Here is a 24,320-nt window from a genome sequence, read left to right on the forward strand (position 1 = left end):
CTAGGTGCACAGCAAACTCTTCTAGATTTTGTTTTCACCCCTTCGCCCTTTACACCTGTTCTCAGTCACAGTCCACTTGTATTAAAGCTACGTATGCCAACTGTCACAACGTCTTGGAAGAAAACCGTTTGGTCTTATGTTAAAAAACTTTTTGACCTGTTTTATTATTTCTACAAGATTTTAAGCTTTTCAAAGACGTAGTATTATTTCTTGCAGAGCATCTTGCACATATGCAGTTCTCAGTATTTATCAATTATTAAAGGAGTAATGGAAACTTTGAGACTATTTTAAGGCCCTGATTATCTGTTTTTATTTTTGCCACAGCAGATTAACTTCAGTAAATAAAAGGTTGACACAGACCCTGATCAATAGACCATAGACATCCCTACAAAAAAAGAAAAGTAAATGACGTCACTGAAACTCAAATTATAAAAAATATACAATATAACATGCACTATAAAGTACATAAAAGTGTAAACAACATGTAGTTTAGGGATAAATAATCAAATTATATTCTTTGGAAAACTATATTAACTTTACTCTAAGTGCAGTAGGCTATCTAGGCACTGAATGCCGTGGCAAGTTAAGGGAGCACATTTTTTAATAGATTTTATTTTTTACAGAAGTTTTAGGTTCACAGCAAAATAGAGAGGAAGGAAGATATGGAGATTTCCCACATGCTCCCAGTTCCCACGCATGCATGGCCTTCCCCATCACCAACATCCCCCATGAGAGGGGTAAGTTTGTTACAATTGATGAACCTACTTTAATACATCATTGTCACCCAAAGTCCATGAAGTCTGTCACCATTCTAGGATTTAGGCAGTTTCACTGGCCTGAAAATCCTCTGTGCTCTGCCTAATCACTCTCCCTTCCCGCTAACCTGCTGCTGTAAACAGAAGTGTGTAGGTTGCTGTGTAGAGAAAAGTGTTTTCAGCTTCTTTGAGTAAATATCAAGGAGTGTGGTTGCTGGATCATGTGGTAAGAGTATGTTTAATTTTTTGAGAAGCTGCCAAACTGTCTTCCAAAGTGCTGTACCATTTTGTATTCTCACAGTAATGAATGTGAGGTCCTGTTGCTCCACACCCTTGTCAGCACTTGGTACTGTCAGTGCTTCAAATTTTGGCCATTCTAGTAAGTGTGTACTAGTATCTCATTTCTGTTTCAACTTGCATTTCCCTGAGAAGACTGATGTAGAATGTCTTTTTATATGCTTATTTGCCATCTGTATGTCTTCCTTGGTGAGCTTTCTGTTAATGTTTTTGGCTCACTGTTTGATCAGATTATTTGTTTTCTTATTGTTCAACTTAAAGAGTTTCTTTGTATATCTTGGATAATTGTCCCTTATGAGATCTTTTGCAAATCTTTTCTCCCAGTCTGTGGCTTGTCTTTTCATTCTGTTGCTTTTTGTGTGTGTGTGTGTGTGAATGACTATCTTGCTCTATTACAGAACTGGGACACTATATTCAACCAGAGTTTAATAATCAACACCTGTAATAATGACACCAAGAGAACTATATATACCTAGAAACCTAAAATTATGAGAATATATTCCTTTTAGTAAATAAAATATGCAATGTATTCTAAATGCATATTTATGCTTAAAAATTATTTTCCTATTATAGAATAAAGTTCTATTAGTGAAAAATAATTTGTGGGATATTCCGTTCTCTGATAATATAATATAAAATATATAGTCCTGTAATGTTTTTATAGCTAAGGAATTGAGGAACAATAGAAGAAAGACTTGATTAAAGTGGGTTCAATACATGTACAAATCACTTGCATTTTTTAAAGTTACACATGGTGTTTTGTGAAATTAAAAATGCTCTTAATTCATGAAGTTAACAGGAATAAAATTATTCTTGCATTACTTACAAAATGAAGGTTCTTTATAAACAAAAACCAATGTTGTCACTCATACACTCATACTAGTATGCTAATAGAAAAAAGATTGCATGCAAAATATGAACAGTGAGTTCTTTGTGTAGCCCATTAGATGATTCCAAATGTAAGCATCCCAAGGAATTTTTATTTGGTTCTAGAGAGATAAAGAAGATGTAAAAACTGATGTAGTTGGGCCAATGGCCATCAATATGGGACTAATCTGAAGCATTCCCATTATAAATCTGGAATAAATTTAACACAATTGACTACAGATGGCAGTGTATGAATAAGCCATGTTTTACTAATTCTGCCCACTCTTGTTCAACCACACTCCTTTTAAGGAGAATCTGTCATCACACACACAGAGCAGATATGTGAACCTAGAGGATGACGCTGCACCAGCATAACAGCAAGTTAGTGGGGAGGTTGAGGGCAATTTTATCTGAAATCAAAATTATTTTGATGTATCAGCAATTGACAGTACATGCATGAGGGTGAAGTCAGGTCACATGTGACTTTTCAAAAGTAGACTATGCTAGCCATAATTGAGAACAGACAGTGGAAAAAGATGTGGTGAACAGAGAACCGAGGTGCAGTTCCTTATGTACAGTTAGATACTTAAATACATTGTAGAATGGATTGCGTCTGCCTTTCTGGGATGATGTTAATGAATAATTATTCTCTTTTGATTCATCAAGCATTCTTGCATTACACTTGGACGTCACTTGAGCATATTCATTTGGCTGCAGAAAAACATTCATATCAAATAATCCAGTTGCTAATAAGATATAATGATCAGGTGTTCCCAGTTGAGTGGCAGGCCCTTCCCAGCAGCACTCCCAATATTGCCTCAGTCCTGGGATTGGGTTTTGAATGAATACTTTTGACTCATGCTCTGTATATTTCCAAAGGCTATACCACTTATTTCTGGGGATGCAATTGGTGAATCCATGTGGATATTTGATATCAAGTAGAGAGAGCCTTTGTAAGTGTGTCCTATTAAGTAGAAAGGAAAGTCTTGCCTATTTATGACTTTGTTGCTTAACTCTTCTAATAAAAACTTCCACTTTGCTAAACATATGTTCCTATAGCCCTTCATTTCCATAAAATCTGAAATTAGTTAACATATAAGTCATAGCTACTAAGTGGGCAAGAAAGATGCCAGGCTTCTAAGATTACCATACTTAACATGTGAGCCTCACTTGTATGTGAGCCAGGAAATCAAGTATCATGCATATTTAAGATAAATGCTCTTCTTAAAAAAGTCAAATTAATAAGACAACTAACAATTTTACAAGACTGCAACATTTTTAACTACCCAAATTTATTCATTTTAAACTTAATATGACTCATCTTCTCCAATTCTTAATATAGTGCTAGAAATGATTAAAAATTCCATGCAAGGAGAGCATTTATGATGTACACTGAATTTATGGGCTTGATTTTTTTTTCTTAATCTGAAATCAATTCATTTAAGGCACTTATAATCTGGTTTATATGTTTCCAGGGAGGTGATCTTTGTCCCCCAAATTCTGAAACTAACCAAAGCCTGAAAGAATCTGCTAATTACTTGTGGACCAGATCTCTAGATCTGAGAAGGTCCAGATATCCAAAAGCAGCAAAAGAGGCATTTTTAAAATTACTTAGAAAAGATTCATATACCGAGAATTGCGTATTATTTAGTTTCTCTGTTTTGGAAAAATAACAGTTGAAATGTACCATTCCATAGTTAGTGCAAAAGCAATGGTTAAAAAACTCTAAGCCATTTAAAACACCAATGTTACCACACTTAAAAACAACTCTCTTTTTCCCAATGTGTATGTGTTATGCCAGCAAAGATAACCATACATGTATGAACTTCACGCTCATTAAAGCTGAATTAGAGAAGTCTTAGAATCATCAATTAAATCAATTCACAAAAATTGCTTAGTACCAGACCTATAATTTGAGAGTGCTCAATAAATGTTCTGTATTCAAATCTGTTGAAGGATTTTAACAAGACTTTTAGGTACACATATTAACTCATATCAGTAATGATGACACCTCATTGTACTTTACGGTCAATGTTTTGAGAAATCACTTTTACTTAGAAATTCTCATTTCAATTGAAATGTTTTCATCACCTCCCACCTGATACAAAGATAATGGATGGTCATAATTTCTTAATAAGTCTTAATGTTGATTTGATCATAAGGGTAAAATTAATAAGCAACTTAATTTTCTGCATTATTTGAAGTCAGTTAATTTTTTTAAAGGCTTTGTTCTCTGTCTGTTCATTCTCATTTTCTAAAGAAAGTCAGACAATATGGTCTGAAGACTCCAGAATGTTCTTCATTTATCTGATTTAATAATTGTGTTTTAATGTGTCTTTAAGCATTTTTTGTGGAAAAATCTTATTTTTTATGAAAATTATAATTGCATTAGAAGCCTTCTCCTAACTCACATGGCCTAAATGGAGTATTTTGACTTCAAGAATATACAAGTTGTTACTTACTGTCCTTACTCCCATCTAGGCTTTGCTTTTAAATTTCTTGTTGTGCTTAATGTGGCTTTATTTTTTTCTGACTTAGGTTTAATTTTGTTATAAGATAATTTGAGGCATATTAAACATTTGAAGATTAATTGGAGCAAAAATTGATTTGAATCTGGCAGTGCCAAACTGAAAGTGGTTGGGTGCTTTCAAAAGGGCTTCACATCAGGAACTAGGGGATAGACTTCACAGAGAATACACAGGAGCAAAACCAGGAAGTTACTTGATTGGTCATAGCTTAATTTGTTGCCTAAATTGGGAAAGGCTAGTTGGCTATTTGTGATTGGTTGTCCTTAGGTTTCAATTTCTTAACCTTGAGGCATTTCAGGCTTAGGTTGTAGCTTACTTGCAAAGGCTACGAAGGCTTTAAAGCCGCCTCATCTAATACCCTCTTTGTTTAATTCCTTTAACCATTTCAGTTTACTTTTTATTGTCATGAGCTACATTTTTTCTGCTTTTTACTACTTTTACATTTCTACTCATCATTACCTACACCCCCTCCCACCAACCACCACCATGCAAGTGTCAAGGAGGAGGATAAACTTCCCTCTACCCTTCTAGGTTCTTCTGGGTACTCTAAGAATTACATTAACATGAGAAAGATTAACAGGAGAAAATAAAATGAATTTTGTATGTAGAGAACCCCACATGCATGCGAAGTTCAAAGACAAAAAGGGAAAATAAGGTATGTATTACATCCTGAGCTAAGGGATGGGATGAGGACATGGGCTTCTAAGGTCAGGAGGGTCATTCACAGGATGATGAGAAGAGCAGATGTTTGATAATTAGAGGTTTGCTCTGCCGTGTAAGTGGGGCCACTAAGATAGCACTTACCTGTAATAACTCTTTTGGAAAAACCTCCCCAGTTTAAATTGTTTTAGGAAGTTAAGGGAGGCATAATCGTTTCTCTTGAGCCACCAGGTTGTCATTTGCCATTAGCTCAAAGTAATCGACATGCCAGAGTGGTACATCTTGGGGAGGGTCTTTTCTGAACTCCTGCACAAGTAATACCTATAACCACACCTGCCATGCTGTTTCTAATAGCCCTTTTACTTATCTTTTTAAACATTTTCTGATTAAATAAATTTGAACCTTTCAAATAGTTTGCTTCATGTAATGTCTTCTTTTAAAGATTCTCAAAGTATGCATCATCAGAGAGGCCCTGTAGAAGGAAGCATTATTTCTCACTAAAATTACGAAGAAAATTAAACAAATGATAGTATTGGGAGAAGATACCTTTATTCGATTTTCTACTCTGTCCCAAACTCAACATTTTAACAGTAAAACTTCTATTTGTATTCCTTGGCAACACGAGAAAGGAAAACATAGATGGTAGGACAGCGAGGGAGAATTCTTAAATGTAAGCAGTTAGCATCTTTTGAAATATAAAAGATGTTCAAGAAGAAAACAAAACTGAAACATGAGGCAACAGAAGATTTTTTAAAATGTAATTTAGCTCAGAGGTCAACAAACTAATAGTTGGTGGGCCAACTCCGGGACCTATTTTTGTACACTCTACTTGCTAAGAATTGCTTTTGCATTTATTCATGTTGGAAAAACAGACATATTATTTTGTACGTGAAAATTGATGAATTAAAATTGTGTTGTCCATAATAAAGTTTTATTGGAACACTACCACATTCTTTATGTATTATCTGGACTGTTTTCGTACTGCAAAGCAGAGTCAAGAAGCTGCGGCATAGACCATATGACATACAGCACCTACGACATTTAATATCTGGCCCTTTACAGAAAAGTCTGCTGACCCCTGATTTAGAACATTTCCTCAAGCTAATTTTCCTAGCTCATGAAATCCTTGTTTATTAACTAGCACTCTGGAATTTCAAGTCCAAATGAACCAATAGGCAGCTAGTTTGTTCAGATTTTTCCAGGAGAGTTTTCTTTACAATCACACAAGGACAGTATAAGCAGCCAGTTAAAAGCAGTTGCCTTAGTGTATTTGTTACTTAAAAAAAATTAAACCATGTATGTTGAGATAACTCACATGCAGTTTTAAGACATACTACAAAGAGATACCAAGTATTATGTACCCAATTAGCACTTAAAAACAGTAGAACAATATCACAACCTAGATATGGAATGTGGATACAGTCAAGACAGAATACTTTAATCGCCATAAAGGATTCTTCATGTTGCTCTTGTATACCTGCACTGCTTCCCTCCCACTTCCATCCCACCTTAACATCTTAACTACTATTCTATTTTCCATTTCTATAATTTTATCATTTCAAAAATTTAGAAATGGGATCATCAAGAATTTAACCTTTGGGGACTGGCTGTTCTCATTCAGCATATCTCTTTAAATCACCCAGGTTATTGTGTGTATCAGTAGTCTGTTCCTCTTTATTGCTGAGTAGTATCCCACAGTATGGATGTATCAGTTTGTTTGACTACTTACCCACTGAAGAACATCTGGGTTGTTTCCAGTTTGGGGTTATTATGAAAAAAGCTGCTATAAACATTCATGTACAGGTTTTTGCATGAACATAAATTTTCATTTCTTTGGGATAAATGCCCAAGAGTGAAATTGCTGGGTCGTATGGTAAACATATGTTTGGTTTGTAAAAGAATGTGCCAAACTCTTTTCCAGCATTGCTGTGCCGTTTTACATTCCCATCAGCAATAATATGAGTGATCCAATACCTCACCAACATTTGATGTTGTCACTTTTTTTAGTTTTAGCTCTTCTAATAGAGGGGTAGTAATATGTCATTGTGGTTTTCATTTGCATTTTCCTAATGGCTAATAATGTTCAACATCTTTTAATGTGCTTATTTGTCATCTGTGTATCCTCATGGATAAAATGTCTCTTATCTTTTGCCCATTTCCATTTGTATTGTTTGATTTTTTTACTGGTGAGTTGTGAGATTTCTTTGTATCTTCTACATACTTGTCCTTTGTCATATATGTGGTTTGAAGATACTTTCTTTCAATCTGTAGCTTGTCTTTTCATCCCCTCAGTGGAGACTTTATGGAACAAAAGTTTCTAATTTTGATGTTCAATCTGTCAGTTTTTCATTATGGATTGTGATTTTGGTGTCAATTCTAGGAATTCTTTGCCCATGCCTAAATCCCAAAGAATTTGTTCTCTGCATTTTCTAGAAGTTTTATAGTTTTATGTTTAAATTAACATTTAAGTTAATTTTTAAGTAGGTTTTTTAGTTATTTTTAATTAATTAATTAATTAAAATAATATAAATAAATAAAACAAATAATAAAATAGATTAATAAGTTACATCAATAAATTTTTAAAATTTTGAGTCAATGTGAGTTATACGTCAAAGTATTCTTTTCCCTTTTTTTTGGTTTGTGGATGTTTAATTACTCCACTGTTATTTGTTGTTGAAAAGGCTGTCTTTCCTCCATCAAGTTGTTTTTTCATCTTTGTCAAAAATTGATTATGGATGTATATATGATCTATTTCCAGATTCCCTCTTCTATTTCATTGATCGATGTTTCTGTTCCTTTGCCAATAACCACACAGTCTTGATTACAATCAAATAGTAATCTAATATTATGTTTATTATTAATAATATATTATCATATAGATTATATATCTATATGTTAAGTAATATATTATTACACAATACGTCTTGAAATTGGATAATTTTTCCCAACATATTTTTTTCCAACATTGTTTTAGCTATTCTAGTTCCTTTGCAATTCTATATAAAGTTTATAATCATTTAATCTATCTCTAGAAAAAATCTCTTTGGGATTTTGATAGGAATTACACTAAACCTACACATATTAATTTGGGAAGAATTAACATCTTTACTATGTTGAGACTTGCAATCTGTGAACATATGTTTCTCCAAATCTCTTAGACTTCCTTCATCAGCATTTTTATAGTTTTCAGCATAAACATTTGGTACATTGTTTTTTGAACCTATACCTAAATATATAATTTTTGAGTGATGTTCATTACTGTTATATTTGTATCTATTTTTTTTAACTTTATTACCCTAGCTAGAATAGAACTTACAGCACTGTGTTGAATAAGGGTGGTGAGAATGAACATCCTTGCCGTACTGCTGATTTTAGGGAACAGCTTTTAGTCTTTCACCATTGAGTATAATGTTGACTATAGGGAGGTTTTTTTGTGGAAGATCTTTATCAAATTGAGGAAATTCCCTCTATTCCTAGTTGTCAACGCTTTTTCAATCGTGAATGGGGCCTGAATTTTGTCAACTGCATCTTCTGCATCCATTCATATTTTCATGTGATCTTTCTTCTTTAGCCTGTAAATATGATAGATTATATTGACTGATTTTTGAATATTGCATCCCTGTAATAAACCTCAACTGTCATAACCTATAATTCCTTTTATTTTATTAAGGATTTTAGGTCCATATTCTTGAGGGATATTAGTCTATACTTTTCTTTTTCTACTGTCTTTGGGTTTATTATCAAGATAACATTTTCATAATATAAATTGGGAATTGCTCTCTATTCTATTTTCTCAAAAAAAATTTTAGAATTCGCAATAAGTCTGTTATAAATATTTGTTAGAATCATTCAACGAAACTGTCTAAGACTTGAGATTTCTCTTTGAGGGAGTTTTTAAATTATAAACTAGTCAATTTTTAAAATAGATATAGGGCTATCCCAGTGATCTAATTTATATTGGATGAGTTGTGGTAATTTGTGTTTTTTAAGAATTGGTCTGTTTCATCTTATTTGTCTAGGTTCTATGTTTAGTGTTTGTGTAGTTTTCCATTACTGTTTTTAGATGTCCGCAAGGGTCTGTAGTGACATATCTAATTTTATTATGAAATTGATCATTTGTGTCTTCTTTCTTTTTTATTTGTCAGTCTTGCTGGAGGTTTGCCAAGTTTATTAATCTTTCCAAAGAAACAACTCATGGATTCGTTGATCTTCCCTGTAATTTTTCTGTTTTCAGTTTTATTTATTTGTGTTTTTACCCTTATTACTTGGTTTCCTTCTCTGCTTTAGGTTGATTTTACTCTTCTTATTCTTGATTTTGAAGTTGGACCTTTGACTACTGGTTTGAAACTTTTCTCTTTTCCAATATATGCAGTCAGTGCTATCAAGTTCCCTCTGAGCACTGCTGAGTGTTGTCTCACAGATTTTGCTGTGTTGTATTTTCATTTTTATTCACTCCAATGCATTTTTTCCCTTGAGACTTCCCCTTGGATCTAATGATATTTAGAAGTGTATTGATTCCTTTCCAAGAGTTTGGAGATTTTTCTGTTATCTTTTTTTGTTTTCTACTTTGATTTCATTTGGTCAGAAAACACACTGTATTATTTCATTTGTTTTTAATTGTTGAGATTTGTTTTATGGACCAGGATGTGGCCTGTCTTGGCATCTGGTTGTGGGCACTTGAAAAGAATGTATATTCTACTGTTGCTGGGTGGTATGTTCTAAAAATGTCCGTTAGATCCTGTTGTTTGATGATGTTGTTGAGTTCTATATTTGTGCTTATTTTCTGTCTAGTTGTTTTATCAATTGTTGAGAAAAGTGTGTTGAAGTTTACAACTATAATCATAGCTTTGTCTGTTTTTCTTTTCTATTTTACCAGTTTTCACATTACACAGTTTGCAGCCCTTTTGTTTGGTAGATACACATTCAGGGTTGTTATGTCTTCTTGTTGTTTTGTCTTCTTTTTATCATTTTGTGATGTTCATCTCTATCTCTGGTAATTTTCTCTGCTTCAAAGTCTCATCTACTTGACATTAATATTGCTTTCTTTGATTAATTTTTGCATGATATATATTGTTTCCATCATTTTACTTTCAACCTGTGTATATCATCTTGTTTGAATTGAGTTCTTTGTAGATAGCGTATAATTGAGCCATGTTTTTTTTTTTTTTACTTCACTGTACAAATGTCTGCAATTTAATTGATACATTCAGACAATTTACACTGAATTTAGTTATTGATATGCTAAGGTTTAAGTCTGCCATTTTATACTTTGTTTTCTGGGTTTTTTTTTCTCTGTTTTTCATTTCTCCTACCCACATGTGTGTTAGTTAAACAAAGTTTAGAATTTTGACTTACCTAGTGTTTTTCAGTGTATTTCTTTATGTAGTTTTTAGTGGTTGCTTTATGTATTAAATTATACATACACATCACAGTCTACTGGTATCTTCATTTTACCAGTTCAGGTGAAGTATATGAATATTACCTCCTTTTTTGTACCTTTATCCTTATCTATTTGTAATATAATTTTCTTAAATATTTCTTCTGCATACATTTAGAACCACATCAGATAGTGTTTAATTTTTGTTTTCACTATCAATCATAATTTAGAAAACTCCAGAGGAGGAAAACCAATTATTTTTGCTCATATTTTTTATTACTAAATTCTTTCTTCCTTTCTAAAGTTCCAAGGTTCTTCTTTTATCACTTCCTTTCTGTTTAGACAATTTCCTTAGCCATTCTTTTAGGGTAGGTTTACAGTTGAAAATTACCTTAGTGTTCCTTCATCGGATTCTACTTTGATTTTCCCTTCATTCCTAAAGGATATTTTCTATAGATATAGGATCCTGGGTTAACAATTCTTTAATTCAGCCATTAAAAATATTGTGCCCCTTCCTTCTGACCTCCATGGTTTCTGATGAGAAACTCACTTGTCAGAATTTTTTTCCCTGTCAGTAAAGTTAAGTTTTTCTCTTGGTGCTTTCAAGATTTCTTCTTTGTCTTTAGTTTTCAGAAGTTTGCCTAAATGTGTTTTGGTGTGGATTTCTTTGTGCATTTCCTGCTTGTGGTTTGCTTAGCTTCTTGAATCTGTATGCCTTCTGCTAAATTTGGGGAGTTTCCAGCCATTATTTCTTTGAGCATGTTTTAAACCTTGTCCTCTTTATCCTCTCTTTCTGGGATTCCAGTGACATAAATGTTTTACCTTTTCTTATAGTTCTATGGTTGCCTGAGTCTCTGTTACTTGTTTCTTTTTTAAGCATATATATTCTCTGTGTAGTTCAGATTGGGTAATTTTTATTGTTCTAGCTTCCAGTTCACTGATTCTTTCCTTTGACCCCTCCAGTTTCTAAAAAGTTTCAGCTGTCATATATTTTAGTTATAAAATTTTCATATGGTTATTCTTTATATTTTCTTTTCTTCACTAAGAATTTTAACTTTTTAAAATTTATTTCAGCCATGTTCATAATTGCTTATTGAAGCATTTTCATGATGGCTGCTTTAAAATCTTCATGAGGTGGTTCTAATATGTCTATCATCTTGATGTTCACATGCATGATTGTCTTTTTATGTTCAGTTTGAGATCCTCCTGCTTCTGTATATAACATGATTCTCAGATGAAATCTGGACATTCGGGTATGATGTTATGAGACTCTGGATCTTATTTAAACCTTCTGTTTTAGCTAGCTTCCTCTAACCAACAAAAACACTAACCAGCAAAAAACAGGGGGATAGCTTTGTCTCTGCCAGGTCTTGGTAGAAGTCCAGGTCTCCCCATTGTGGCCACCATTGACACCTGAGTGGGAGGGCTCTTTGTTACTTCAGGAAGGGGGTGAGAGTTTCTATTCTTCAGTAGGCTTCCACTACTACCTTCCTGGCTAGGAAGGGTTTGAGTGCTTATCTAATGTCCTGATTCTCCAGTAGACCCCCTTTGTGAAGGATGCCCATTACTTTTAGGTTGAGTGGATGTCCAGGATCCGAATGAAGTCTCCACTGATGCTGCTTTTGGTGGGAGTAAAGGGACCGTGTCACCCCTTGACGAGGATGAACGTCTCAATTCCCTACTCAGACTTTCCTGGGGCTGGGAAGAGGACGTTGTGGCACATTGTTCTAACCTAGCAAGGATGGTACAACGCTCCCCACTCTGCTTTGGCAGGTGTGGGGTAGTGTGGGTGTTTGTGTGGTGCTTGACTGGAGCAAAGTGATATTGTCCCAGTGCTTTCTGTCTCTCTAGCCTGCTGCTTTCCTAATTTTTGGTTAGAGAGAATAAGCTTTTGTTGGGGATTTTTTGTTCTGCACCATTTGATGTCTCTGGGTTGCAGGCTTCTTCAGCTCCAAATGTTGGATATATGAGGGAAAATTAAAATCCAAGGAACTCACCACTATATTGTTCCTTGGGTCCTGAGGTCCCTAACTGGACTGCCTTCTCTCCTTCTTTTAGAGTTGTCTCCTTACATTTGTTTTATGTACAATGTCCAGGTTTTTTAGTTGTACCTAGCAGGAAGATTTACAAAAAGCTACATCTCATCAGGTTTCCTGGAAGTGAACATCTCCTATGTCTCCTGTCATGTTTTGTTTTGTTTTGTTTTTTAATTGAGAGGGCAATATATAGTTTTCAAATTAGGTTCTTAAGGAGTCAAACAGAATTATGAAAAACTGATTAACATATTTTTTATTAAAAAGAGAAAATTTAAAACAGCAAGATGACAAAAAGCATCTCTATCTGTAATTTATTTTTTAATTCCATTTCACTTCCACATTCCAATTCCTATTAGTTTGTTTCTTGAATAGTCTGCCACTAATATGCTCCTTTAAGACCTACAACACTTTTGTTTAGAAGTGAGCTTTTCTCACTTGAAAGTTCTTACTAGATGACTCCAGCATGGGGGCATGTCCATTTGATTCATTGCTGTTCCCCTGTGTCTATCACAAGGCCTGGCCACATACTAGTACTTAATAAATATCTACTGAATAAGTGAATAAGAATTCAAAATTTAAATTTTTCTTTCTGTGAGGACTTGTCTACTTTCTTCTTGCTGTGCTTAGCATGGGGAACACGTGTCTGCTATGTTTGACACCGCACCAGCCACTTTAAGGCATGTATGTGCTTAGGACGTTAGCAAAAGTTGTCCAGAATTTTGCAATCTAGGAAAAAAAAGCATTTTAAATTTCAGCACATGTGTAAATTTTTGTTTTATGGTTTAGAATTCTTTGTATACTGAATTACAAATTGGGAGGACACCAGAATGTTTCCCAGGCATGTGTGTTTAGGTGCATTCACTCCTACCACTCCTAAAGAAAGTGACCCAAAAGCATGGCTCATAAAAGGCCACAGACTTTTTCAGGATATGTTTCCTAGATATTTGATTTTTTTTTGATGGTTTTCTTTTATTAAGCAAGTCATGGTTTGATTACGCTTTAAAATCTTTGTTATGTATTATGCAGTGTGTGTGTGTGTGTGTGTTTACATGGAGCAGGGGTAACGTCAGCCCATAATTTTGTAAGGCACTGAATATAATTTAAAAATTTTTGCAAACACAAGTATAAAGATTCACCCGTCATTGAAAAATTGAAACATTTTTTAATGCAGGTAGAACATGATTCCTTTTAGTACTACTGAGTATGTTTGGCTTAAATACTAAGACTTGCTTTCCCATTTGGCTTTAGATTCTGCTTAAGGAAGTGGTGAAAGATTTAATTCACCGTACTTTTGTTAGAAAGTATGGAAATGTTTGTCCACGGGAACTTTTGTCACTTGCTAGAATAGAAATTCATTGGGAAGAAGGAACATTTTCATTGTATTGCCCAAGAGCCGTTGATATATTCCCTGCATCTTTCAAAGGCATCTTTCATGCCACACAGGAAAGCTGTAGTTAGTGAAGGAACAGAAAGAGCACTTCTTACACGAGAGAGTCTCAGCAAACTTGCACAGCAGCTGTGCTAGGTACTGATGAGGATTACCACAGGACCCAGTTTCAGGGGTTCCTGTGGCTGAAGAGACAGCTGGCTCCCTCGGGGGACCACTTTGATGGAGACTGCAGCAATAATGCATCCTCACTCTTGCTAGTGGATATTGTGGCCATGTAGTACAGAACTGGTGCCAGATAAAGTCGGAAAGTAATAAAAAGCAAGATGAATCTCAGAGATTTTAAATCGCCATGTGAAGAACTAAAACAAACGACCTGGGCGTGACGCATTCACTCATAAGGAAAAAGAGGCAGAGGAGGGTTGCCTCTAACTCAGAAAACTTGCAGAGATTTCAGGCTTTTCATTTGAGAACCATTTGGGTGTGTTGTGAAATAAAGTTGCAAAGTAGGCATGTTCAGACCTTTATTTGCTACATTTAGTAAGAAAGATTCTCACCCCCCCCGCCCCCACTTAACTACAAGAAGCCAGAGTTTTCTGTGCAAACTGAAACAGGCGTTGCAAGAATCAGATTCACTCTGGTCGACTCTTCACATTCCAAGTCATCATTGCATTAGGCAGCACAATTCCATCTCTGGTTGATGGGCAGAAAAAGTGGGCAGCTTGCCAGGTAGACGTTTCCATGACTCCCAGCCCCCAAAGGTGATGCGTTTTTCAGCTAATTCAATGAAGAGTGGGCTGAACTTTGGGTCTAAACGAGACAATAGCTGCCTTCGCAGTATCAGCAGAATGGTTGATGGGAATGCACTCTACATTTGGCAGAGGATCATGTGACCTTACGACTGAGATTTTGTGATGGTGCCAACGGAGACTTGGAAAGCAGCAACCGTCCTGACTTTTTTCTTCTTTTCTAGCATGGCTCAGAAAATGGTGGATCTTAATACTTGACTTTAGCCAGACTCAGCAAGCGACTGAGCTTTGAAGCACAACTTCGCCTTTATTCTGGGTTTTTGGCAGGCCACCAGGAGGCTGTCCCTTTCACGCCTGATAAATTCTGCTGCTTATCTCTAAATAGGAAAAAAAAGAAAAAGAAAGAACATATAAACAGAATATTGAGGCATAATAAGTGAATCCTAAAACTGTATGTGCTTTCTTGTTTTTTGCCTTTTCTTACTAGTGATTTTTTTTTTAATGTTAATACCCTTTCTGCTTGTTGAAGAATCCAAGTAGGCTTTTTTTTTTTTTTTTTTTTTTTTTGGTTTATAATGAACAGGCATTTGAACTGGGCAAACAGGACGACAGCAGCAGTGAGCATGAGATCATTGCAGCAGCGTAGCAAACTGGCACCCTGCCTTCCTGCCTTCTCACCCTTTTGGTTCAGGAGACAAACGTGTGCAATCCTCATTTCTAAAGTCAGCACAGCCTGGAAGGATTCCTGGTCTCTCCCACCTTCTACCATTCTGCTGCCAGGGACGGCAAGGATTGGTGCAGCTTCTGCGCAGTGCTTTGTGCCTGGAATACCGAGAAGGAAGAAAAAGAAGACAAGCACCCTGGACCTTTTTTCCAAGAAATAACAAGAGCCATGAAGGAAAAAAAAATCTGAGTTTGTCCTACTCTATGCAACAGTGCTGAAAAAAAAGAGAGCGAGGGAGAGACGGTCCTGCTCAAAAACAAAAACAAACAAACAAAAATCCAAACCAAAACAAACCAAAAAAAAAAAAAATTGGCTTGTATAACTACAGAGACATCGGGCTTTTTAAAGCAGCTTGTAAGGCAACATAAGCAAATGAGCCTTCTCTATTTGTATTATTTCAAAAACATGGCAAAATAAGCAATAATTGCACTTGGTGAAATCGCACCTTTCATATCAGGTATAACTTTTTTTTGTTGTTTCTTTTTTAAGCCTACTGTTATATAAAAGTGGATCCTTGAACTTTCAGTTTACTCTTATTTAACTCATCACCCACTTTACTCTTATTAACTTTTTCCTTTTGCTCTCTTGCTCTAATCCTGATTAGAATAGAAACTTTAAGAAAAATGGAAAATTCTTTATGAAAAAGATTTTGTCATACATAGACTTTTGGAAGGACATTAATATGTTGTCTGGGCTTTTTGTGTACAGTAGTAGTTTTTGCTCTCGAAGAAAAGTGAGCATTTAGCCCTAGTTGATAAAGAAACTAAATCTTTCAAGTGCTGTGACTCATAATTTGAAATGTGAAAGAAGAAACTTTCTGAACTTCTACAAAAGGGTCATATTAGAATATTTATTAAACTTCTAATAAATAAAATTTAGTTTGGGGGAGGTTATATTTAAATTTCAGTGTAACAGACTTCAGCGTAACAGAAATAGGGATGAAAAGATCATGTTCTCAGTTGATAAGTAGAAAAAGAAGCTTGTTCCACAATAATATTGACTTTTAAAACATATTTATAAGAAGCATTTGTCTTAGAGCTATTGCAGGAAGGGTTAGAATTATCCATTAAGTATTCTAGTGGAAAAAGTATCTACAAACTTGTTTTAAGTTTAAAGCAGTGTATTGGCTCAGCAGATAAATGCTTTGCATTCTAACTGTTTTGTCTGTTTTTAGAAGTAAATTTCTAAGCAATTTAAGCATTTTATAACAAAAACTCAGTTTTGCCTGGTTCAATGGGAAAGGATTAGCCTACGTATTCACCTATTTTAAGATTAAAACAGTTTCTAAACATATTTAAAAACTGTTAAAGCGAGAAATGCTCTGGAAATATATGGCGTATATAAATAAAGACTATAATTTGCATGTTAAGAATTGATGCTATAATATTCTCCATGAAAAGAATGAACTTTAAGCAAACTGTTATGCTTTTAAAATCATATTTTATTATAATAAAAATATATAGGGTAAACAATGAGAAAATATTTTAGGACTGATGAGTTCTACCTTGTTTTTTGTTATCCTTTGAAGAATTATGGGAAATTAAAAATACCCTGTATACTGATAACATTCAAATAACCCGTTTTATTAAGTTTATTGGTTATTATTCACTAATTATTTTAAAAATAGCTCTTGTTCCTTTATGTTGCCTCAGCTAATGGAACATCAACTTTCACAGGCTTAATTAACATTTATAAACCTGTTTTCATGTTTCAAGATCCTTTAGTTGAAAAACATTATTTTAAATGTTATTTTTAGGAGCCATTAATCTCTACACTCTTAATTATCTTATTAAGCTCCATGCCAAATCCAAATCTCTTTTCAGCTTTCACTACTTCATTGTGCAAAACCTAGTCGCTTCTTTAACAGCCATGCCTCCTTTCACTTTCAAAACTGATACTGTGAAAACAACACCAACCAAAATGAAGGCATAAATGCAAACTATGAAACCACATTATATGTCATATGAGTAGCCTTGGGTGGGGCTCCATGAATCTTCCAAGCCTTTAAAAAAAAAAATACTTTAAAAGGTTTTGCCCATTTTGATACTGTATTTTCTTCTCGATCGTCTACCTTCATTCCCACCATCCACCCAGATTCTCCAACTAGGCAGCAGTTGTCTGATATTTCTCCTTTTGTGGTTGTTTTAGGGAAAAACTTAAAATGGATATGAGAAGTGAAGAAAGTGATCATAGGAGAGGAAATCATCTCAGGTAAAAAATATAAAGCAAAAGAGCAATTAACATTTAATACTTTTAAAGAAAAAAATAATTTTGACTGTTTAGTTATAAGAATTTGTTTTACACTATTTATGGATCTAGTTATTAGAATTGTCATTGATGGTTTGAGGATTTTTATTACCTACCTTTGTAGAAAATTTTTGTCTGAGTTTGTGATCAATGTACAGTTTGGGTCCCTTTAAATACAGATCTGTATATCCATTCATACAACAAAGGTGAAATAAAGTGGAATAGAAAGTAATTTAGGCAAAGACAAAATAGGTTTTTTCATTTGTCATATACCAAATAAAAAGAAGTGAAATCTGGGGGGAGGGAATAAAGTCGTGCTTTTTTTTTTTAATGATACAATAAGAGAATGAAACCAAAATATACATTCTTATAGTTAATGATAAAACCCAAAGCAAATGTTGCCTTTTGTTTTGTCTAAATTTATGAATATATGTTAAATATTTTTACTACATTTGACTGACTGCATAATTGGTAATCTTTTTACTATAGTTTTTAATAAGTATGGGAATAATTAGAAAACAAATAGTAGTGAAAAATTATGTAGATCACAATATCTATGTATAGTCTATAAAACACATTTCATTTTGTTTATTTCAAAACAGGCAAAAACACTAAGTAATTTTCTAAATATTATTTTTCACAATGAAGATATAATTAAAAATGCTAAAGATTGTGAATATGAGTGAAATGATTAATGCTGTACAACTTATAATTTTGTTGCTGTTGAGCTTAGAAACTTAAAAAACGTGTACGTGGCTGGTTTTATGTTTACTCTTTGTGTGTTTGTTTATTGTTTGGTGGTTTAAATTTTTTTTAATAATAATTTATTTTGGCCCAACCTGTTGACCAGATAAGAGTTGTATGTAGCCATCTATTATGTTTTAAGTATATCCTTTTTGAAAAATAAATTTAAACATATTGTGTTTAAGAGACAAGATATCCTCTTTTATGCAATAGATCTGTAGTATACATGTTAGCGCGCAGTAGTAGTAATAATGCTATTAATGTGTCATTCATTTTTGTTTTCTGATATTAATTTATCCAAATATTGTCCATTTCAGTATTACTTCAACTACAGACACATATGTATATTTGAGACTTTTAAATAACTTCCTTTGTGCTCTGCCTAATCAACAAAATCTTAATTGTTTTATGAGAAAGTTATAATATTACCAATTTCTTGAAACCACTAACTGAGGTTTTATGAGTTAAAACAAGTAGTCTAACTCTTACACAATTAGCTTAATATTTAATTTGGTCTTAATTATAGGCTCATAATACTACATTCATGTTTCACAATTATATAATTCATATATGCATGTATGGATTCTTTTTTATTTTCTTTTAAAATTCATCATGAATTAGAATAGTCTAATTCCAAAATATTCACTCTTAAAACAAAAGTGATCTGTGAAAAATCTTTCATTATAGTAGTTTTAAAATTCTCATGTATATAATCTGTATTTAGTTTAGAATATTTATGAAGGCCTTTAACTGGGAATATGTATACTTCAAGCATTTCAGCATTTAAAATATTTATGCTAAAAGATTGATATTATTTTTGTCTCCTAATTTCATCAGATACTCACAATAAATTCTGCATTAGTAGGGAGCTCATGTGAGATGTTGCCCATTGGCATAAACCCGTAGATCCGATCTTGTGGTGAAGTGGACCGCACAAGCTCGCTTCTATGGGTCTGTGTCAGTGTGGTAATCTGACAAAAAGCTATGCACAATGCTGTTAAATAATATTTTGGTCAAATCCCTGTGAAACTCTAGTTGGTTACTTTTGAAGTGATTATATTTTCCTTTGGTTTTCATGTCTATATTAATCCTCACCTGTTTTACAAGGCAGGCTTCGATTGTCGACCACTTGGAAGAGCTCATAGCCCAGCCATTCAAGTTTAAATCCAAGTATAGTAAATTACTTAAGAAACTTGAATTTTTTATAGCAAGGTTGGAACCAAGATCTCAACAGATCCTGTTCAGAAACTTTTGCTCACATTCCAGTGGTTAGTACACTTCATCAGCTTCAATAAGAAAATTAAAGGCTATAACTGGATTTATGTGTTACCTTTGAGCCTATTTCCCTTCAAAAATGAAGCTGAATGCTATTGACTTTAAATATTATTAATTGCTAGTAGAACTACGCCATGAGAGATGTCAGGGGACGTTTTATATAACCTATGCTGAAAACTCAAGAGGTTAGGATAGTCCTCGTAAACACATAATAAGTTTATTGGTAAAATGTTAGCATATTATATCTGCATCCTTGCCAAGTCCATAGGTGTATGGCCGCCATTTTTGGAGGAGCTGACTCCAGAAGATATGATAAGGAGTTTGAAGCAACTTTGAAAGCTGTGTGCATCCGGGTTGAGGTAGTAGGTTGTATGGTTTAGAGTTACACCCTGGGAGTTAACTGTACAACCTTCTAGCTTTCCTTGGAGCACACTTGAGCCATCGAGGAATTCTTCATCACTTTAATCTGATTGAGCCGATTTCTGTGCAAGAAGGTAATGTGTCATGAGTATTTTGGATAGCTAATTTGAGCTTTTCGGGCATTAAAATTATTCTTTCATCCATGCATATTAGATTATCCCATTTGCATCTACTTGTAAACTCTGGCAAGATGGCATTTCTAATAGGTTGTTACTCTATCAAACATTTTTAAGAACTGGTGAGTAACGACTTCAACTGCATTAATATTGCAGCTTTTATCATCCATAGACTCACAAAATTTGGCACTTAAGTTTGGAAACTGATCATTGGCCTTTCTATTTTTATTGGCTACTTAGACACTATAGTTTAAAAAAAAAAAGTCTGTTAGTGTCAGTGACTTCCATAGCACATTATTTAAGTCCTTCTTATGACACATCACTTTCTCCCGTATGTTATGGCTATCTGTGTGCTTGTTTATTTTTTCCGTACTAGACTGTAAGCCCCTTGAGGGCAAAGTCCATGCCTTATTTTTCATTGTATCCCCTGCAATGCTTTACACATAATAAGAACTATTTATTTATTAGATGAATGAATGGAGTAGAAGATCTCACTCTTTGATGATTTTTCTATCGAATATTGGAATGAATGACAACAGTGGTCATAAATCTAAGCTTTATTTGTCCTAAAATTTGCCTAAACTTAATTCACAGACTACTGTGCATCAGTAATATACCTGACTTATTCTTTGACTGTGTTGAGTATGTCTAGCCCTCCTAGACACATGATTTAAAATTTAGGGCTGTTTTTTTCTGGAGTGAAAAGAATGGACCACGTTCATTTTTATTAATAAGTTCATTACAGTTTATAATACTACATTTAGGTTATGGCTATTTCTTTTGACTTTTTAAAGTTCTTGATTTCCAAATAAATGGTTTTCCTTTCAGCATCAATTTTATAAATCAGCTTTTTGTAATCTGTATGCTTTCCTTATCTTCTGCCCTTTATTTTTGTACAACTGTACCTGAATAAACCAGAAACAACTAAACCAGACACATGTCAAGAAATTAATAATAAATAAGTATACAAATTATAATTTGAGGATTAAATTTTTGTTTGGAGGAAAGGCACCTGCAGTATGCTGTTTGTACAAAGCAAATCAGTCTCTTTGGAGTCTATTAGCTTTGTGTCAACTTCAGCGGCAGGGAATGGTGTAATTTACATAGAGATGCTAGTTTATATAGATCATTTTTCAGTCACAGAATTTAATTGTTGTAGATGTTACAACTTTAAACTCCAAGCGTGTAACATTGAATACATAAGAAAAGATTTTTAGGTACAAATATATGTTAAAAACTGTAAGATTCTGGCTATGTGGTGATGGACTTTCTATAGAACACTCTGGCATCTCGATATCTCAGAATCTAGAATTTTCCAACAACTGTGGGAAAGGAAGAACTTTTGAATCACCAACAGGAGGAACATGTGAGCCTTAGAAGGCTTGAATACCAGTGATTTCAAGCAAAATTATTTGACTGGTGTACAGAAGTTAAAAACTAGTAGTCTCTAAGAAAGAAAAGTCTTTTCAAGAACTAATCAAGAGATAATGAACAAGGGGCAGGAGACATAGACAAGAGAGTGAGAAAGAGACGAGTGAAAGAAACAGACAACTGAGTGGTAGACAATTATATCTTTGTGAATAGTTTAACCCTTGAGAGCCTAGCTCCCCTTGCGTGTGTATGTGTATATGCATGTATCTGTGTGTATTCCAGTGCTATGTGTATAGGTTTGGAGACCAAGTCATGTACGTGTTGATGGGCCAAATAGAAAACCATTGCCAATAAATGCCTGTTTGCATGCAGTGCAATAGAGTTAAGTGTATCACAGAAGTCAACTATGATGTGCGGTTTAAGGATAATCTTATAAAAACACTAGCACAAATGCATAGAATTGTGATCTCTTACCTACCCTATCTAAAGTGAACTGGTATTATTTTTAAAAATTGCTGAAAAGTGACAAAGATGTAGCAATGATCCATTGTTTTAGTTTTGCAGATGTCTAAAAGGCAGAGGATATAATTAGCATCAGTGAGGAAAAGAAAAATTTTCTCTGTAGGGTGAGAATACCACATGGGACAATTATGCATTCTCTAGTGATTAATAGTAAATTTTGTCCCTCCAGCTATGGGGTTATCTAAAATACTATATTTCTGTGGAAAAAATGGCAAATGACTAGTATACAAACTGACAAGATTATTTTTGAAGAAACTAAGATTCAGGGCCACTGCTGGTGTCTGTATCTAGAAATAATTAAATTATTGTCCAAGAAACCATGGGGAAACATCGTCATTTAGAAAGTTAGCATTCAACTTGGGGACAACTATACAGATTGAATAATTCCTAAAAGAATTTTAAGTGGTCAAGTTTTACTCTATTTCAAGTTTTCCAATTTGGTAACAAAGGAAGTATGAAGATTTAGGAAACAAATATCAGCAAATCATACTTAACTGATGTATCTTTTGACATTTGGGGACAGTAAGTTGTGTGTGTATATATATATCTCTTTAGATTCATAGTGGCTGATGGACCCTAAGCACTTTGTGGAATAAGGCAGGAAGGAGTGAGAGTGGGAAGGAAGGAAGGGAAGAGGGAGAAAAGAAGAGGAGGGAGAAGGAAAGGAGAGGAAAGGAAAACCAACTGCAAAGCAATTGACTGGGCATTACCAGAAAAATCTAATTTAGTCCATAATATTACCTCATAATGTTATGAAGTAAATTGGCCAAAGTAGCGATGAGGGAATCAGATAAATCACTTGGCAATGGGACTGAGTCTTCTTGAAAACAATTCAGCAGTACATGAACTATGTTATTAGAATAAATGAGTCACTTTCTGTAAATAATCATTTTGTTTCTCTCATTCCCTATTATCAAACACTGACTCATGAGCCTAGGTGATTCCCCAAGATTCCCCCAAATGATGTGATACAGGATTCTGCTACTTTGAGCATTATTTCACACTAGTGCCTAGTTTTTCTTCAACAGAATGTAGGAATAACTTTTTTTTTTAATGGAGGTACTGGGAATTGAACCCAGGGTCCTTGTGCCTGTTAAGCACACACTTTATACCCTCCCCCCCAAGAATATAGGAATAAGCCTTGAGGTTACTGATCTTGACTATACCTGAAAGACACATAGGGAACACCCATGAAAATCATTAGGTGGAGGTTCTGACATAATCAAAAGAGCATTTCTCTCTTACTTGCTTACCACTTCCTACCATCCACTACTACTTACTTCCAAGCAGACCTGCTACTAGTTGATACCACATTCGAGATCCGTGTGTATCACCTCTTCATCCACAAAAGCATTTGCTCTTTCTCTAAAGGAGACTTTCTCCATCTTGAATCCTCATAGCCCTTGCAACTTTTATTCCCACAGGGTTTTCTCTAACTTCCATTAGGAATAAGTCCAAGTGCCTGTGTGAGGGACTGTGGCTGACCTTTGTACCTCCTACAATGTACATCCTTTTTTTTTTTTAATGTTGGATTTAGTTGAACTTTGGATCATTTATGGACACTCAAACTTACACAGTTCTTAAAATAAACTGTGCTTCAGCAGTAAGGTACTTCTAGACTCTCCAGAATATATCATTATAGGATGAGGAGTTTTTTTATTTTTTAAACAATATCTTGATTAACAGGCCAGTCTCAATTAAGCCTATGATATACCATTGAAGGTTATTTATGAAACAAACTAATCTCTATTATTTATAATAAATCTAAGCCCCTTGAGTTCAGAAATATCTGTCTTTTCAAAACTTACTCTTACCATAGTGCTCAGCTTATAGGATAAATTGAAGAACCCTTTGGTAAATAAATAGAATTTTTTTTAATGAAACAAAAACATCACGTGATACCGTGGAGCAATCCTATATTTAAGTGAACTTCAAACTTTTAAAATTTAGAATTTAAGAGGAATTAGGAATATCACTTTTAACTTTTAAGAAGTCTGTTTCATGGTGGTTCTTAATTATTAAGTTGGCGTTGTTTTGTGTGTGTCTTCACTTTTAACCTCGCTCTATGCTGTGTGGAATGTGCAAGTTAAATAAACTGCCAGTGCTTCCTCCCTGCATCGACCTGATCCCTCTTAAATCCGGACTTTGTTGCTCTTCACTCTGAACTCTTGCAGCACTTACTTGAACTCCAGTCATATTCAGTCTTGTGTTTCCCACTGCTTTTTTAATATGTTTAGACAGTAAG

At 34.2% G+C, this 24,320-nt stretch overlaps 1 protein-coding gene across 6 annotated transcripts in view; it reads left to right on the forward strand.

Moving 5' to 3' along the window:
* LOC105086820 (uncharacterized) overlaps nt 1-24,320 on the forward strand; it is a 380,981-nt gene that overhangs the window by 268,122 nt on the left and 88,539 nt on the right. For 5 of the 6 annotated variants that reach the window (XR_010384851.1, XM_064496518.1, XM_064496510.1 and 2 more), the window contains one exon: nt 17,529-17,591. The gene's annotated coding sequence lies outside the window, so the exon portion shown is untranslated. Of the gene's footprint in view, nt 1-623; nt 738-17,528; nt 17,592-24,320 lie in introns of all 6 variants that reach the window. The other variant, XR_004138834.2, reaches the window with a different exon arrangement.

This window comes from Camelus dromedarius, chromosome 2 (assembly GCF_036321535.1).
Source record: "Camelus dromedarius isolate mCamDro1 chromosome 2, mCamDro1.pat, whole genome shotgun sequence".
Classification (NCBI taxonomy): Eukaryota; Metazoa; Chordata; class Mammalia; order Artiodactyla; family Camelidae; genus Camelus; species Camelus dromedarius.